The following is a 17155-nucleotide window of genomic DNA, read 5'->3' on the forward strand; positions in this document are numbered from 1 at the left end:
GTAACCATCGCTAAGGAAACAATTCAGAAGCCTATTTGTTGAGCTTACAGGAATATGTAATAATCACACACACTTAACCATAACCCTAAGAGGGTTATATGCAGTCATTCCAAATATTGCCACTCTGAAATATCCACATTTAATGCAGCAACTGTTCAGCTGAATTTATTTCCTAAATGAGAAATTCTCTTTCATTGGTCTTGAGAGTGTTCAAAAAATTAACTCAAATTAACTATATGGAAGCATGATCTTGAATCAGACTGTGAATTGTTGCATGGCATGAGCTAAATTGGTACCTTAAAACAACCTCAACAGTATATTGCTAAAGAAGCAGCTTATATTGGGGTTGAAGAAAGAAAAATATGGTATGTTTCAGGTTTCTCATTGCTTTTGTGCATTTTCTTTTTCAAGTACTTAATTAGTTTGTTTTTATTTGACTCATCTAAATTGTGATGATAATATATATACTCTAAGAATAAATGTGTTCCCTGATTGTTCAGTAAAGCATCTAAATTGCAGGTAAGATGTGCCACAGTATTAACAAGAGGACATTACCAAAACACTGTGTTCAGAACTAATATGAGCCCCCGATGAGTGGCAGAAAAATCAAATGAACTGCATTTCTTTGTAGGACAGAGGATATTAAGACTCACCGGGAAGGAGATACAGAATGTGTTGTTACGGGCTATAGTATTTGAAGTTGGTATAGTGGATTAAAAGAGTGAATGTGGGTGAGTATAAAAAATAAGACATGGTCATGGGGAGGGAAGTTTTGAATTCTTACCAGGAGAACCTTGGAGAGTAGATTAGGAAAGAATTTAGATAGAAGACACCTTTTTTCTTCTTTTTTTTTAATAAATTAATTTTTTTATTGGTGTTCAATTTACCAACATACAGAATAACATCCAGTGCTCATGCCGTCAAGTGCCCCCCTCAGTGCCCGTCACCCAGTCACCTCCACCCCCTGCCCTCCTCCCCTTCCACCACCCCTCGTTCGTTTCCCAGAGTTAGGAGTCTTTATGTTCTGTCTCCCTTTCTGATATTTCCCACACATTTCTTCTCCCTTCCCTTTATTCCCTTTCACTATTGTTTATATTCCCCAAATGAATGAGAACATACACTGTTTGTCCTTCTCCGACTGACTTACTTCACTCAGCATAATACCCTCCAGTTCCATCCACGTTGAAGCAAATGGTGGGTATTTGTCGTTCCTAATGGCTGAGGAATATCCCATTGTATACATAGACCACAGCTTCTTTATCCATTCATCTTTCAATGGACACCGAGGCTCCTTCCACAGTTTGGCTATTGTGGACATTGCTGCTAGAAACATCGGGGTGCAGGTGTCCCGGCGTTTCATTGCATCTGAATCTTTGGGGTAAATCCCCAGCAGTGCAATGGCTGGGTCATAGGGCAGGTCTATTTTTAACTCTTTGAGGAACCTCCACACAGTGTTCCAGGGTGGCTGCACCAGTTCACATTCCCACCAACAGTGCAGGAGGGTTCCCCTTTCTCCGCATCCTCTCCAACATTTGTTGTTTCTTGCCTTGTTAATTTTCTCCATTCTCACTGGTGAAGACACCCTTTTTCTGTTTCCTCATTTGTAAATTACCAGGCACATTTTTGTAGAAAAGATATTTCAACTTTTGTGGTGGTGATGTGGTCCTTATTCACATTCTTATTCCTCCTCCTCCCCTCCCCACTCCAAAATAGCCAATAGCATTGATTCTCTGTTTAGGAGATCATTGTTACTGGGGAACTGATTGTGTCATTGAACAAGGAGGTAATAATTACTGTGACCACATGAAATCTGAAGACAATCTATTTCTCTGCAAAACGACATTCTTGTAGGCTCTTTCTGGGTAATATTTGAAAGCACATAGCATTTTAAAAACTACAGTTATTCTTTGAAGCAAGGATTCTTAATCTGGCAGGTAATGTAAATGAGTGAGACAGGCTGGGTGAGGATAATGGGGCTGTAGATGGCAGGAAATTGGAGAGGGTGTCCCTATTCAAAGGGGACACCACTCCAGTAGATTGCTGCCATGAAGGAATTAAATTCTAGTCTTGCTAGATCTTCCAGTTTTTAAAGGCAAAACAAGAATCTGGAACTTTACGTAAAAATCGCTTGGTTTTTAAAAGAAAATTCTCCAAAAAATGTAAAACATAATATCTCATCCAAAGGACACATTTCTGCACCCAGACTAGCTAGCTGACAGGCTGCTAGCTTGCAACCTCTGCTTTGAAGGCATATTTGTTTCAGATTTTTAAATATACTGGAAAGAGATCAAGGTCTCTTTATCTTCAATTCAAAAAGTAGTTATTAAGTGTAAAATTTAGGCATGATGATGTCCTGTCTTAAAGTTCTCCAGGTATTGTGAAGTTCACAAAAAAAATGGACCACAGGCTTTGAAGAATTTCTGAGGAGAAGTGAGCCATACATATCAAACTAAAAACATAAAATCGATACGCTGAGTGAAGTAGGTCAATCGGAGGACAATCACCATATGGTTTCACTCATACGTGGAATATAATAAATAGTGAAAGGGATTATAGGGGAAAGGAAAGACAATGAGTGGGAAATATCAGGGAGGGAGACAGAACATGAGAGACTCCTAACTCTGGGAAACAAACAAGGGGTGGTGGAAGGGGAGGTGGGCGGGGGGTTGGGGTGACTGGGTGACGGGCACTGGTGGGGGCACTTGACAGGATGAGCACGGGGTGTTATGCTATATGTTGGCAAATCCAACTCCAATAAAAACTATACAAAAAATAAATAAAATACATAAAATTGATCACCAGTGCTCATGTTACCTACTTCACTAAGTATTTTTAAAAATTTTTCAGTAGTAAATTAATCTGTTTAAAATATACTCTTAAAAAATCTGCTCTTAATGTTTATCTTATATCCTATCATATGAAAGCAAATGGCTACTTCTATATGATGATAAAATTTCCTGATTCTGGGAATTTTACTTTCTGAGGAATCAAGGTCAAAATACCATCCTATCTTCAAAGGAGCTTCACCTGATTATTTTGAAGTTCTTTTTTTTTTTTTTTAATTTATTTGAGAGAGGGAGGGAGGGAGAGAGAATCTCTAAGCTGGCCCCTTGCTGAGTGCAGGTCCTGTGCAGACACACAGAGGTCTAAATAGACACACAGAATCCTAGGACCCCGGGGATCATGACAGGAGCTGAAACCAAGAGTCAGATGTGTAGCCAACTGTACCACCCAGGAACTCCTGATTATTTCAAAGTTCTAAATTCAGTATTCAGGGTTCCACATGTGCTAGATTTTTAGGAGATTTGAATAACTTCTAAGCATGAAGGGGAATTTCCTGCTGAATTGACATGACAGCAAAACAGTGAACTGTTCCCTTAGTAAGCAGACGAAAATTCATCTTCAACCTGTTGACTTGAAAATGAAACTCTGGGAAACAAACAAGGGGTGGTGGAAGGGGCCACCCTTAGTGGGTGGGCTATGGCAGTTGGGTAGTCTATTGGTAAGTCTTTCTTTTTTTCTTTTTAGAAGTCTTTCTTTTTATAGTTAAGTGGGGAAACAGCATTAAAGGGAATGAGCAATTGTCAGGTGGCACAGAGAGTTGGAAATGTTTGATGAACTGGGGAGGGCAACTCTAATTCTCCTTACCCCAGAATATAAAGTTGGAAGCATATATAGTTGTCCCTCCAGTACTATGTTCTTTCTTTAAAACCCATTGGATAGCACCTTAATAATTAATTGCTAAATATCTAGTATGTGTTTAGTGTTTTACAGGGTCTAGTCAAAGTATGATCTGTAGGAAGAGAGGACATGTACGTAGATAGCCAAAATGAGCTTTAGAAGAAGCATAAGACAAAGCAATGAAGAAAAATAAAAGGTGAAAGCAAGTTGGTAAAGCGCTAATGTGTTTCTCGGGATTTGGTGAGCTGTAGTCATGAGATGTGAGTGGAAGCTGGAATGTGCAAAGGTGGCTTTGCAGTGGATATGGAATTTGATGGGCTTGGAAGAATAGAAAGGGGAGAACATTTCAGGTGGACAAAGTACCCAAGGAGAAGTAGGAAAGGGGATGCTTATCCCATTTGCTGAAGCCTCCACTTTCAGTTTGGAAACTATTAGATTCATTGATGCTAACAAGGCTCAGGGGCCAGGTCAATATTCCTTCCCCACATATATTTAATAATTGCACTTCTCCTTGGACATGGCACTTCCTCTCCCCAAGTATCAGTGGCCAGGTCTCTAGGGACATATGTTTAGATTCAGGCCCCCTAACAGCTATGTACTTTGCCTATCCCCTAAAATTCTGCCTTCCATCCCTACCCAAGCCTGGAATGCTTTAGATAAGATAATAATAGTAGTAATCATGTCAAGAAACCAGCTCAGGTTTACAGTGTTGAGCAAACTTTTAAAAATACACTCCTGTCTTTCTCTCCCAAAACATTTCATTGTCAACAATCCAGTCTCAGAAATGATTATTTGGACAGGAAAAAAGAAAAATGATTGTATTGATCCTTACTTCATAGCATTTGGCTCTGGGTCTATATTCCAGAGACTAAAGGTAAAGATGTGTATTGAGAAGAGAAGACATGAAAGGTAATCCTTAAAAGGGAACCACTTTTTTTTTTTTTTGACATGATGAGAGGACAGAATGATGTGACTCTATAAAAGATCTCCTTTAGTTATTTTTGTTTCTGAGCAGATTTCTTTTTTTTTTTTTTTTTTTAATTTTTATTTATTTAGGATAGTCACAGAGAGAGAGAGAGAGGCAGAGACACAGGCAGAGGGAGAAGCAGGCTCCATGCACTGGGAGCCCGACGTGGGATTCGATCCCGGGTCTCCAGGATCACGCCCTGGGCCAAAGGCAGGCGCTAAACCGCTGCACCACCCAGGGATCCCTGTTTCTGAGCAGATTTAAATAATATCCAATATTATGTTTATCCCATGATGATCAACTTTTTTTATTGAAGTTCAATTTGCCAACATATGATATAACACCCAGTGCTCATCCCGTCAAGTGCCCCCCTCAGTGCCCGTCACCCAGTCACCCCAACCCCCGCCCACCCCTCCTTCCACTACCCCTTGTTCATTTCCCAGAGTCAGGAGTCTCTCATGGTTTGTCTCCCTCTCCAATTTTTCCTACTCAGTTCCCCTCCTTTCCCCTATAATCCCTTTCACTATTTCTAATATTCCACGTGAATATGAGTGAAACCATATGATGTTTGTCCTTCTCCGATCAACTTACTTCACTCAGCATGATACCCTCCAGTTCCATCCACGTTGAAGCAAATGGTGGGTATTTGTCCTTTCTAATGACATGATAACTTAAATAGACAGGAGTTCGCAGCAAGCACAATACACACAAACACGCACAAACATGTACGCACACATAACTAGGTTACGCGTTAGGTGCCTAGTCAATTTGCTACCAATGGGTACTTTCATTTAAGATGTACCTCCATTCCTTGCTCAGTGTCCTGGCAGCTGGGCTTCTAATTATTGGATTTCTGTCTGCTGCTTTGTTTTTATTTCATTTGACTAACTTTGTTATAAAGGGGTTTTATTTTCACTGCTTAAGGTATCAGTGTATTTTCTTTCTCTTTAGAAGAGTAGACATCAAGTATTAGTGGTAAATTTATGCATTATTAGCAACCCAGTGAATTTATTTTCAGCCTCTGAGATGTTCAGAGCTGTTTAAGATGCAGAAAAATGTTTATTTTTACTTGTGCGAATAAAAAAGTCACTCAGCACAACTTTTAAATAGTAGCTAAAACTTTAAGTTTTATGCCTTCAAGGCTGTAAATTTCAATTATTCCCTTTATCCATATGTACAAAGAGATGAGTTTTTAAAAGCGAAGTGGTGTAACTAAAAGCACCTGCCATAACAACAACAACAACAGCAAAAAACAACTCTGCTCCATATTCTTGTTTGAATGTGGTCTAAAGACAGTCATGCCTGAATCAGTAAAGAAAAAGAAGGCTATAAGGAGTATTCAAAAAGAGCCACATACCCTGTAGGCAAGTTTCTCCTGAGCCATAGTCATGTCAGCTCTAAAACAGAAAGCTCTAGCCTCACAGGACTGAGGGGATGACTTGTAGGGAAGCATTTAGTTTAAGGTCTAGCATTGGGCTCATTATCAGGGTTTTGAGTATATGGAAAATTCCTGATCCATGGAAAATCTTCATTAGAATTTCCAGGGTCCTACCAAGGAAATATTAACCATGAATTAACCCGAGCATAGATTAATTAAATTATAGAGTTTGAAGGGGCTTTTAATCTAACCCCCTTATCATATACTAAAGGAACAAGGATCTCTCAAGTTTTGTTGACCTGCTGAAGTCATTTAGTGGTTTATTTGGAAAGCCAGGAGTAGAATTCTCACCTCCTAACTCAACTCCCAGTTCAGGTAGGTTTTCTTTGATACAGCTAAGCCTTAGAAACCTCAGAGCACGGGCTATGGCAATGTAGCTTTGTTTGCTTTGATGTCCTGATACTTTTTTTGATCCATGTTGTACACTAGGGATTTTGTCATTATCGTTATTTTCTTTTTATGTTACTGTTGTTTGCTTTTGAACAATGAAGGTGGTGCCCGGGGCTTACTTGGAGAGTAAAAGTAGCCCTTCACACAGGGCTCCCAGGAATTTCCTCGGAGACCACAGTGAAAAAACCTGACCTTAAGAAAGTTTGTTAGATACGCGTGTTAAGCCCTTGGTAACATGGTGCACTCCAGAGTTCATCATATGCTCCGAGGGATACTGGCTCACTTGGCTCCTATACGCCTGTACTTGGTACTTGGCTAATACCAGTGTAATCGTCTCCATATAAAGTACCCATCAAGCTGTGTTCTCTGTTACTAATTTGTACAGTGTTTATGTGCAGTACAGCCAATTTGGAAGCTATGGTTCTTTGTCGATATTTGAGTTACACATTGGATGCATAAGTTTTAAATTGGAATACTCTTATTTGTGATAGTTTGTTCAAGTTTGTCTTGCTCTGACCAGGAGAAACTTTACATGGGAAGTAGCACAGGATGGTTAAGGAGATAAAGTGGGGGAATGTGCTGCCCAAGCCAGAAGCTGAAAAGAAGGACAGGTTCACATAGGCAGACCCTAAACCAGCACTCACATCACCTGACTCCAAACTGGGAATTAAGCTCCCAGAGCCAATCACATAGCTCACCAGTTACACTGGACCCCTATTACAACACATTATATTCTTTGATGCCATCAGGATGAACTAAAAATTAACATTAGGAGGTCTTAAAGGATGAAAGAAGGCCCTGAAATCCATTTTCCTTGCCTTGGTGATGGTGGAAGGGTTCTGAACCAACTTGTAAAAATAGAACTTTCTTCATGGCAGCACCTGGTGGAGGGTATATTCGAGAGAGCTCTAGACCGGGAACAAAATATTGGGGCTTGTTTATTCTTAAATTTCTTAAATTCAGTTTCTGAGACTTGGTTCCTGAATCCTTAAAGTAAAATAAATTTTACTTCACAAGTTTATTATATAACAGTGCTTATAAAAACACTTTGGATATTTACCCAAAGAATATGAAAATGCTAAATCTAATAGATGAATGGATAAAGAAGATACACACACACAATGGAACATTACTCAGCCATGAAAAATAAAATCTTGGATTTACAACAACATGGCTGGATCTAGAGGATATAATGCTAAGTGAAATAAGTCAGAGAAAGACAAATTCCATATGATTTCACTCATGTGAAATTTAAGAAACAAAACAAATGAACAAAGAAAAAAAGAGACAAACCAGAAAACAGACTCTTAACTATAGTGAACAACTAATGGATACCAGAGGGGAGATTAATGGCAAGTAAGTGAAACAGGTGATGGGGATTAAGGAGGGCATTTGTTGTAATGAGCACTGTGTGATATATAGAGTTCTCAAACCAATGAACTGTACATCTGGAACTAATATAACACTGTGTGTTAACTATACTGGAATTAAAATTTAGAATTTTTTTTAAAATAAAGAACTTCCATATACCCTTCACTCATATTCCCCACTTGTTAAAATTTTATTGTATCTCTACTACAGAGAGTGAAGTAGCAGTTACCAGGGTTTGGGAGTTGATGAAATAGGGAGATGTTGGTCAAAGGATACAAACTTCCAGTTATAAGATTAATAAGTTCTAGGAATCTATTGTACAACATCGTGATTATAGTTAATAATTTTGTATTATATACTTAAAAGTATATAGGTATATATCACTTATAGGGCCAATTGCCCTCATTGTGCTAACATTCTAGCAAAGGGTTGAAGGTAGGAGAAGATGAGAAACATAATAAGAAGAACATTATACATCAGATACTGAAAAGTTTTATAGAAAAAAGTATTAGAGAAAAATGTTAGTATAGATACAAATTGTATGATAGGAAAAAAAGTGGAACAGAACAAGGAGAATAAAGAGAGTGAGGATTGGGAGAAAATTTTAAATAGGGTGATGAGAGGGGGCTTTTTTATGAAGCAGGTGACATTTGAGCAAAGAACTCAAGTTGATGAGGGCTTTTACCATTCTTCTACCTGGTGAAGAGCATTCTAGGCAGAAGGACTAGAGGGTTTATGGAGTGTTGGGTTATAAAAGATCTTCTAGGTGGTTTCAAAGAGGTAGGCCTTTATTTTGAGGGGAATTGGGGGGCTGTTGGAGGGTTTTGTGCACAGGAATGACATGATCTATTTTGCTTTCATAGTATCACTCTGAATGGTATCTTGAGAATTGATCTTTTGGTCATATTGTCTCTAGGGAGACAAGGATCTCAGCAGGAATTGCAGTTAAGAGGTAACTACAGGAATCTGGGAGCAAGATGATGGTAGCTCATCCCATGCTGTAGAGGTGGTTACACTCCTGAGTGTGGAACCTGTGGCAGCTCAGTTGATATACTGTTACTTTGGGGATGATTGCATCTTTATTTAGGGTTCACTTTTTCCTGGGACCAGGTTCAGGCAGCGAGGGTAGGCTTTTAAGGTATATTCTGAGATAAGAGAGATTGCAAGACATTTCTACTGGCAATTCTGTGGGTTTCCCTAATATATCTCTTTGGGTTTGAAACTCAAAAAAAGCTTTGTAATAGGGATCTTGCAATCAAATCCTTTTTTTCCAAACCGCATGATCTCCTTGAAGAAAATAATGAATTTTTAAAATTTATGGTAGAGTATGACCTCACTCAATGCAATATGACTCCCAGCTGTGAGACATTGCAGAGATTATTATTTTTTTTTATGACTAGGGTTTGTGTCTGTGCCTTTTCACTTTCAGATTTTGTTGAGGAAAAGATAGTTATGTTGTTTTCAGTACATCAATAATCGGTATAAAATATAGTTATTTTAAAACTACTTTGAAATGGAAAAATCATAATTTCCAAGCCCTATGTCTTCCAGCAAAATGAGAGAGCTATGATTGTGAATCTACCTTTACCTTTTCAAATATATACATTTTAAAAATACTTAATCATATATTTTCTATATATTTATATTATATAAATTAGATATATGCTATATTTTTACCATGAGATAACTTAAACACTATTATAGTACTTTTTATAAATTTTACAAGTAACCTAATTTGTTAGTATTGTATAAATTTTGTCTTTCAGCTTTTAAAAAGCTGTGAGATTTTTGAAGTGTTTAAATTTATCATCTTCAAACTTTTCACTAAGAAAAAGAAATCAAACAACCAAAAAAGCAAACCAGCCTTTGATATTTTAAGACCTAGGACATAATTTTCCTCCTGTAAAACAGAAGTGTAAGAGGGCATTTATTCTCATCTCAAAGCAGACTAACCACTTCAATTAAAAATCTTTATAATTTCTTAGGGAAAGATGTTGACGAGGTTTCATCAATTTAGCAAGAGCTATGAAAATAGGCATACCCGGTGAGTTTCCAAGAGTAAATATTCCATGTCCTTCTGAATCCCAATTTCTCTGCCCTCTTTCTCCTCAATTAAATCACCTTCTTGAGGTCTTCAAGCAAGCCTCTGCCAGGTAATCATGACGTTCAGAGCTGCATCTTCCCTACAGTTGGTATATACACATATGCCAAAGTCTCTCCAACTTCTCACTAGACATTTAATCTTAATTTACTTTTAGTCCCAATGGCTGACTCCTCAGTGTCTAGTTTATTGTTCTGCTCAGAGAAATAGATACATGGCAAAATAGGTCTCTAGATTCTTTGATTGGTTGCATTTTTTTTCAGTGCTGTTCACCATATGTTTCTGGCTCCTTTCATACCAAACTTGTGTTAGAATTGTAGATCCTTACCTCCTTAGAAGTTAGGTATGGGGGCCATGTGGTGGTTAATTTCATGTGTCCACTTAGTTAGGTCTTGTATTTGGCCAAGTGTTTGGCCAAACACTATTCTAGATATTTCTGGGAAGATATTTTTCAGATGAAATTACCATTTAAATCAGTAGACTTTGAGTAAAGTAGACTATCCTGCATAATGTGGTGGGACTTGTCCAAACAACTGAAGGTCTTAAGAGAAAAGACTGACTTCCCCGAGAAAGAGGGAATTATGCTAGCAGACTCGAGTTGCAACATCAAGTCTTTCTAGCCTGCCAGCCTACCTTGCAGATTTTGGACTTGCCAGTCTCCACAATGGTGTGAGCCAATTTCTTAAAATAAATCTTTCTCTACACACACATGCACACACCCAGCTGGTTCTGTTTTTTTAAGAACCCTGACTAATGCAGGGCACATGACTTGTTTTAACCAACGAAACACGAACAGAAGCTTTGACTGCCAGTGCATGATTTGCCACATTTGCTTTCATGCCTCAGAAAATGTGAAAATAGAGCGGAGCTCTAGCCAAACAATGATGGACATATAATTTGAGCAAGAATTAAACTTTTATTTTTGTAAAATATGAATCAAAGATTGTATGCTACTACAATATAACATATATTTTCCTGACTGGTACAATAGCCTCTAAGTTTACACTTCAAGGTCAGGCTTTTCTTCCCTTTCTAGATTTTACCATTTGCCCTAATACCATTTTTAATACCTTGGCAGTACAATAATTTAAATTGGGCTCTTACAAATATTCGAACCACTTACCCAATCGTTCAGTTAACTTTGAAGAAAACTTGAACTCAAGAATGTAAAGCTGTTTAATCCAACCTGCACAAATAAATGCTAATCTATCCTCACTTCCTTGGCTCAAAATACCAGTTGACCACTTTACTCATAGAGACTATGAACTTCTCTCTTGGGATATTATCATCATAAAGGGTCTGACACTTGAGAACCTGAAGACGGTACATTGAATGTTCTAATTGCAATGATCAAAAGATAGGCACTGTCATTCAAACAAATGTCTTTTCAACCCTTAGCAAAACTTTAAATAATTCTTTTTTCTATTAATAATGATGTATTAGTTTTTTATTGCTGCATAACAAATTACCGCAAACTTAAAGGCTTAGAACAACAGAAATTTCTTATTTCATAGGTTCACTGAGTCAGGCTTCTGGCATGTTTTAGCAGTGTCCTCTGCTCAAGATCTCACAAGTATGAAATGACTGTGTTGGCCTTCTGCATCCTCATCTGGAGGCTCAGCTTGGGAAAGATAGACTTCTGAGCTCCCTTGGTTTCTTGACAGAATTGATTTCCTTGCCGTTATGTGACTGAGGGCCTTGTTGTCTTACTGGCTCTCCAAGGACCACTTTCAGCTCCTGGAAGACAATCTCAGGTCTTTGTTGCAGGACCTCCTTCTTAGGTGTTCTCATACTTCCAATCTTTCTCCAGCCTGCTAGAAGGAGTCTTAAAATTGAAAGTAACCACAAAATGACTATTTCACCACCATTTGCTATATAGCATAATTTAGTCAAGGGACTGACTATCACATCATATTTATAAGCTCCATTCACACTTAAAGGCAGAGGATTATAAAAGGTGTAGACATCAAAGAATGAGTATTTGAGGCATCATTTTAAAATCTGCCTACCACATGGGATCAAAATTGTAGTGAATAAGTAGAGGAAGCTGGGGTAACAGATCAGGTGACAATCCTAGTTGAGCTATTAAGATCCTTTTTACTATATGAATGCACAAGACCTCAATACATAGACCTCCATGGATATCCAGGGATATCTCATTTGGGTATCCTTCCCACTCTGCTGCTCCTTATATCCAGAAACTCTCTTGTTGCCCTTTACTATTTATTCTTTTAATCCTTTCTAGCAGTGCCAGCTCAAGAGTTTCTACACAGAAAGAATGTAGAATTACAATAAGATTGGAGATATGTATTTATGGATGTATAAGGCTTGAAGCTTCATTATGAAAGGTTTTCTTACTTGAAGATTAAAACATTACATGCACAATCAAAAAGAAGTCAGCTGATGAATATTTCAGGGAATGAGTCAGATAACTGACAAATTCATATGTGTATTTTAGAATGATTTCTTTGGAGCCAGTGAAGAAGACACCTGGGGTATGGGTGTGTAAGAGGTGATGGTGCTGGGCGAAAAGATGACTTCTAAATGTTGCAATTGATAGGTGTTTGGCAAACATTTTCCATAAAAATGAGCAAATATTTTAGGTTTCGTAGTCTAGACAGTGTCTTTGTCACAAAGATTCAGCTCTGCTGTCGAAGTGTGAAAGCAGCATAAATCCCATGTAAACAAATGGGTGTGGCTTTCAGTGCAACTTTATTCACAGAATCAGGCAGCAGGCTGGATCTGAGCCACAGGTAGCCATTTGCTGACCCCTGTAAGAGACTGTAATGGCACTAAGGCACTGGTAGTGGGGCTAGACAGCAGATGAAGGGGATCGACTCAATTATATGTGTTTTTGAGCACCTGGTTCTCTTCTAGACACAAGAAATATGCACGAACAAGGGGGTAGTGGAACGGGAGGCGGGTGGGGGGATGGGGCGACCGGGTGACAGGCACTGAGGGGGGCACTTGACCGGATGAGCACTGGGTGTTATGCTATATGTTGGCAAATCGAACTCCAATAAAAAATATACAAAAAACCCATGTATGAACAAAATAGACAAAATCCCTTCCCAAACAGAGTTTCCATTTTAGGAAAATTAAAAACACAAACATTTTTACCATGAAGTTTGCCTGTTAGCAAGGAAAGAGAAACATCAGTTGGGGAGAGGGACAGTAGTAAATAGCTAATTCAATTCACAAAATGAATTGTGGCTGGTCAGGGATTGTGCAAAAACACAGTATTGATTAGAGAAAGCTTCCGCAGTTATATATGCATTATTTTTTTTTTTTGTCTACCAACATGTTACAGTGTGTTTTCCACTTGATGTAAAATCTATACAATAATCAGCATTCATTAGAAAATACTTCCACGTGAATGGTCTAGAGCTTCAGTCAGAGAATGAATTTTGCACAAAGATGAATAAAATAACTGTATACTGAATTGTATAAGAACCACTCAGCAAAGAATAATACAACAGATGCCCCTATCTGGCGATACTGAACATGCAGTCATTCCTCTGGGTCAAGTGGCAATTTGGCAATTCTCACTGGTACTATTGTTTGGAAGCCCAACCTCAAGGTCAGCACCTAAATTCCTACTCTCCCAATGAGCACTGAGATTCATTAAGAATGATTTATAGGCATGGATTCTCAGAAATAGTTGAAAATGAAAACGTTAAGAAAATACTGGAATTTCTGCCAGACAAGGAGAGGACAGGGAAACATGAGATTTTGAAGGACTAATATGAATATATCATTGGTATTATAAGCCAAGGAAACGTGGGACCTACTAATTATGCTTACAGGACAGAGTGGTAGTGTGTGATACTACCCTGCAGAGTCTTGACACTTCAACTTTTCCCTAACTCAGATTTTAAAACTATGAGTTGCCCCTGCTGGAGCTAACACTGTTAGACGCAGAGCAGCAAACAGAGATCCACACTGGCCAGTATCCCAGCTCCTCATAGGGTATCAGGTGTGAGGAGGAGAAGACCAACAGGCAACGTAACCAGCGGAATGAGTACTTCTCTCTGATGCCTGAATGGGGGAGCAGGAAGCAGCTAGCTGGAAAATGTTAGAAGCAGCTGTGTGCAGGCATTCGGACACATGTTCCCCTCAACTCCATGAAGAGTATTGGAAGAGGGGAAGTGGATAAGAGCACCAAAGAATCTCCCATGTAATTTGGTGTGACATCTTCAACAGTGGCTTTTGTACACAGAAAATATTATCCAGAAGCTGCTTTTTAAAAGACTGTTACTTATTTCACTAATATTTCAAGTAAATCTAGCCCCTTTTTATCCTTTGAAGTCCAAATTACTAATCTTATCATTTTACTTATTAATATGGTTATTAGTATAGTAAATTCTAACATTGCTTTTAAGGGAGATTTTACAATTTGGTTAATTAAATTCCCTTAAGGACTTAAACTGCATGTACACATTTAGTATATTTGGTTTTGTCTTTAAGTACTTTGTCTAACAAGCAAACCTTCCCAAGTGCCAAGACACATTTTGCAAATTGCATGAGTTAAATGTAGATGTATCTTAGTAATTGGATTATAACAATTTTAAATCTCTTAAATATTCTAATACTGTTTTCACACCTGGTCAAACACTCTTGTACTTCTCAACCTAAAACTCTAAGTCTAAATCAGGAACTCAATTGCATATTTAAATTGGAAGCATAACATTGATGTTTAGATCCTCTAATATTCTAAATTCTCTTTAAGATGATAAAATTAAAGATTATTCCCAAATATAACACAAAATATTAATATTACTAGTTTTGTTTTCACTTCCATTTCTGTTTTTTTAGTTCTTAAAATATGGTCCCAGAACCAGAAGCATCAGTATCACCTAGGAGCTTGTTGGAAATGTGAATTGTCAGGCACTACCCAAGACCTCCTGAATTTGAAATTGTCTTGAGACTCAGCAACTTGTGTTTTAATAAGAGCTGTCGGTCATTCTGATGCATGCTGAAGTCTGATAACTACAGCTATATTTAATTTTAAAGCCCATTGAGGGTAAGGTGTTCACCATACAAATTAAACTATTCCAAGAAAAATGTGCTACACTTATAGACTAGTTGGTGGTCTTCAAACATAGTGATTGCATAGCCCACATCTGCTGAACTCAAATCACACATTAGTTATTTATCAAATCTGATGTAAGTTTGTAATTCCCATCTAGTTTCACCACTTGATCAGATTTAAATCCTTTACTGCTTGATCTTGGTCTGGACTTTTGTCATGCATTTTTTTTTTCACCTGTAGGGCTACAATTCTTATAGATGTTTAATGATGTCTACTTTGATTCTTAAGTGACATCCACTTTGATTCTGTCTGTCGCAAAAGTTTTTGTGTCTCTTGGGACTTAGGATCAAAATTATCTTAGTAATGGGAAGATTCAAGAGTAAGGCTTGTGAGTTGCTTTTATCTAAAAATTTCTGAAGCGGAACCATGCAAAGATATTTCAAACCACAAGAATGGAAAGAACAGTGGAGCCAGTGCTATAGCATCCAAAGACATTATTTATAGTAAAAAGATCATGGGAATGGTAGCCCCTAGAGTTATGTGACAAAGCAGCCTTGTGTCTGAGCAGGAGTGCACAGAGGACCCAAATTTCCATTGGCTCCTAGTAAGTACCCAGTGCACTGACAGGGAACCCACAGGCTTGCCAGGAAAAGGGTCACTAGGATAGGTGACCATGTTACAAGACACAGAGGGCTGTACCATGCGCTGTGGAGTTAGGAAGACAATGTAGCTCATCTCAGAAGAAATTCCAGGCCAGGGAGCTGATTTCAAGTTACCATTAGGGAGAGCTAGCAGAATAGGTTGGGGTAAGAGGGGGAGGGGCATGCACTGAAGACACCTGTGCAGAATTGTTCACAAGATGAGTTACATGGGGAGTAAATGGCCAGCATGTGAGCAAGCTAGAACAACATCAAGAAGCAAAAATAAACACGAGCTATGATCAGGAAAGAAGGAAGTGAAAGAACGTAGTAAGAATAGTTAGGTCTACTCTGTCCATAATAAATATTTCCTTATTATGACACTCAAAAGAATTGTGGCTCACTGGCTTGTTCTCATCACACGCTCTCCAGGGAATCCATCTGGTTGTGCTATGCCCACCCCATTTGGCCACAAAGCTCTGAGCCTACAGTTGGCCCTCCTATGCTAGGGACTAGCCTTTGTGAAAATGACACAGGCAAATTCTGGGGAAACTTATACTAACTAGTGAAGCCAATAAACTGCTTATTTCATTTATAAATCTAAATCAGTAGCCACAGATCATAAAATATTTGAGGAAAAACTAACAGTTTGAAATAGAATATAAAAAAGGAGTTAAGCAACCACAATAAAAATGAAGATAACACAAAAGTTTAAAGATAATTATCAAAATAATAAATTCAGAGAAATTCAAAAAAATTGCATTCATAAACACAAGAACTGACTGTCATGAAAAGCAGGTAGTCAGAGAACAAGAAAGAACACAAACACATTAAACATGTAATTGCTGAAATGAAACACAACACAATATGAGTTGATGGAATGGACAGAACTGAGACTATCAGTGATCTGGAGGAAATTTCCCAGGGTATAGAATAAGAAAAAAGTATGGGAAGATGATTAAGAACAGAAATCGAAAAAACAATTAATAAAAAAATTATTTCTTGAGCTGAACACACACAGACACATGCTGTTGGATGTGAGGCCTGTACAACATGCCAAGCATGTGTAAAGAAAACCAATCCAAACCTGGATGTGTCGTGGCCAGAGTTGTGAACTTCAAGGAGAAAGGAAAAAAATTCCTAAAAGTTTCTAGGGAGAAATATTAGATTATTTATAAAAATGAGAAACAAACTGGTTTTAGTTGGGTTTTACTTGGGATACTTGAAAAAAACGTGGGTCAAACTCTTCAAAGTTCTGAATGGAAATGCTTTTGAATCTAGAATTCTATACTCAGTATCAAAAAGTAAGAGTGGTTAAAATATAAAGTGAGGCAACTTAAGAATTTTAAGAGTTTATTTGAGTGAAAATCGATTTGAATCAGGCAGCAGCCAATCTAGCAGAAAGGAGCTTTCAAAAGCTGTACAAAATGAAAGCCTTTTATAGGCAGAAAGGAGTAGGAAAAGGGAGTTAAATGAGGCCATGGTTTTTTTTATTAAAGGGTCACTTTCCTTTAGGGGATGGCAGGGGTCCGTCAGG

At 38.1% G+C, this 17155-nt stretch overlaps 2 long non-coding RNA genes across 3 annotated transcripts; both read left to right on the forward strand.

Moving 5' to 3' along the window:
* Nucleotides 1–83: 83 nt before the first annotated feature.
* Nucleotides 84–14567, forward strand: LOC112674758 (uncharacterized). Of its 2 annotated transcripts, none has more exons than XR_007408682.1 (3): nt 84–365; nt 632–731; nt 13259–14567. It is a non-coding gene; the product is annotated as an uncharacterized LOC112674758 (long non-coding RNA). The 2 variants fall into 2 exon arrangements; XR_003145569.3 differs by having other exon boundaries at nt 13820–14564.
* LOC118350608 (uncharacterized) lies at nt 9832–11959 on the forward strand. Its single transcript, XR_004804700.2, has 2 exons — nt 9832–9891; nt 11463–11959. It is a non-coding gene; the product is annotated as an uncharacterized LOC118350608 (long non-coding RNA).
* Nucleotides 14568–17155: the final 2588 nt, after the last annotated feature.

Source organism: Canis lupus, chromosome 36 (assembly GCF_003254725.2).
Source record: "Canis lupus dingo isolate Sandy chromosome 36, ASM325472v2, whole genome shotgun sequence".
In the NCBI taxonomy this organism is placed as follows: Eukaryota; Metazoa; Chordata; class Mammalia; order Carnivora; family Canidae; genus Canis; species Canis lupus.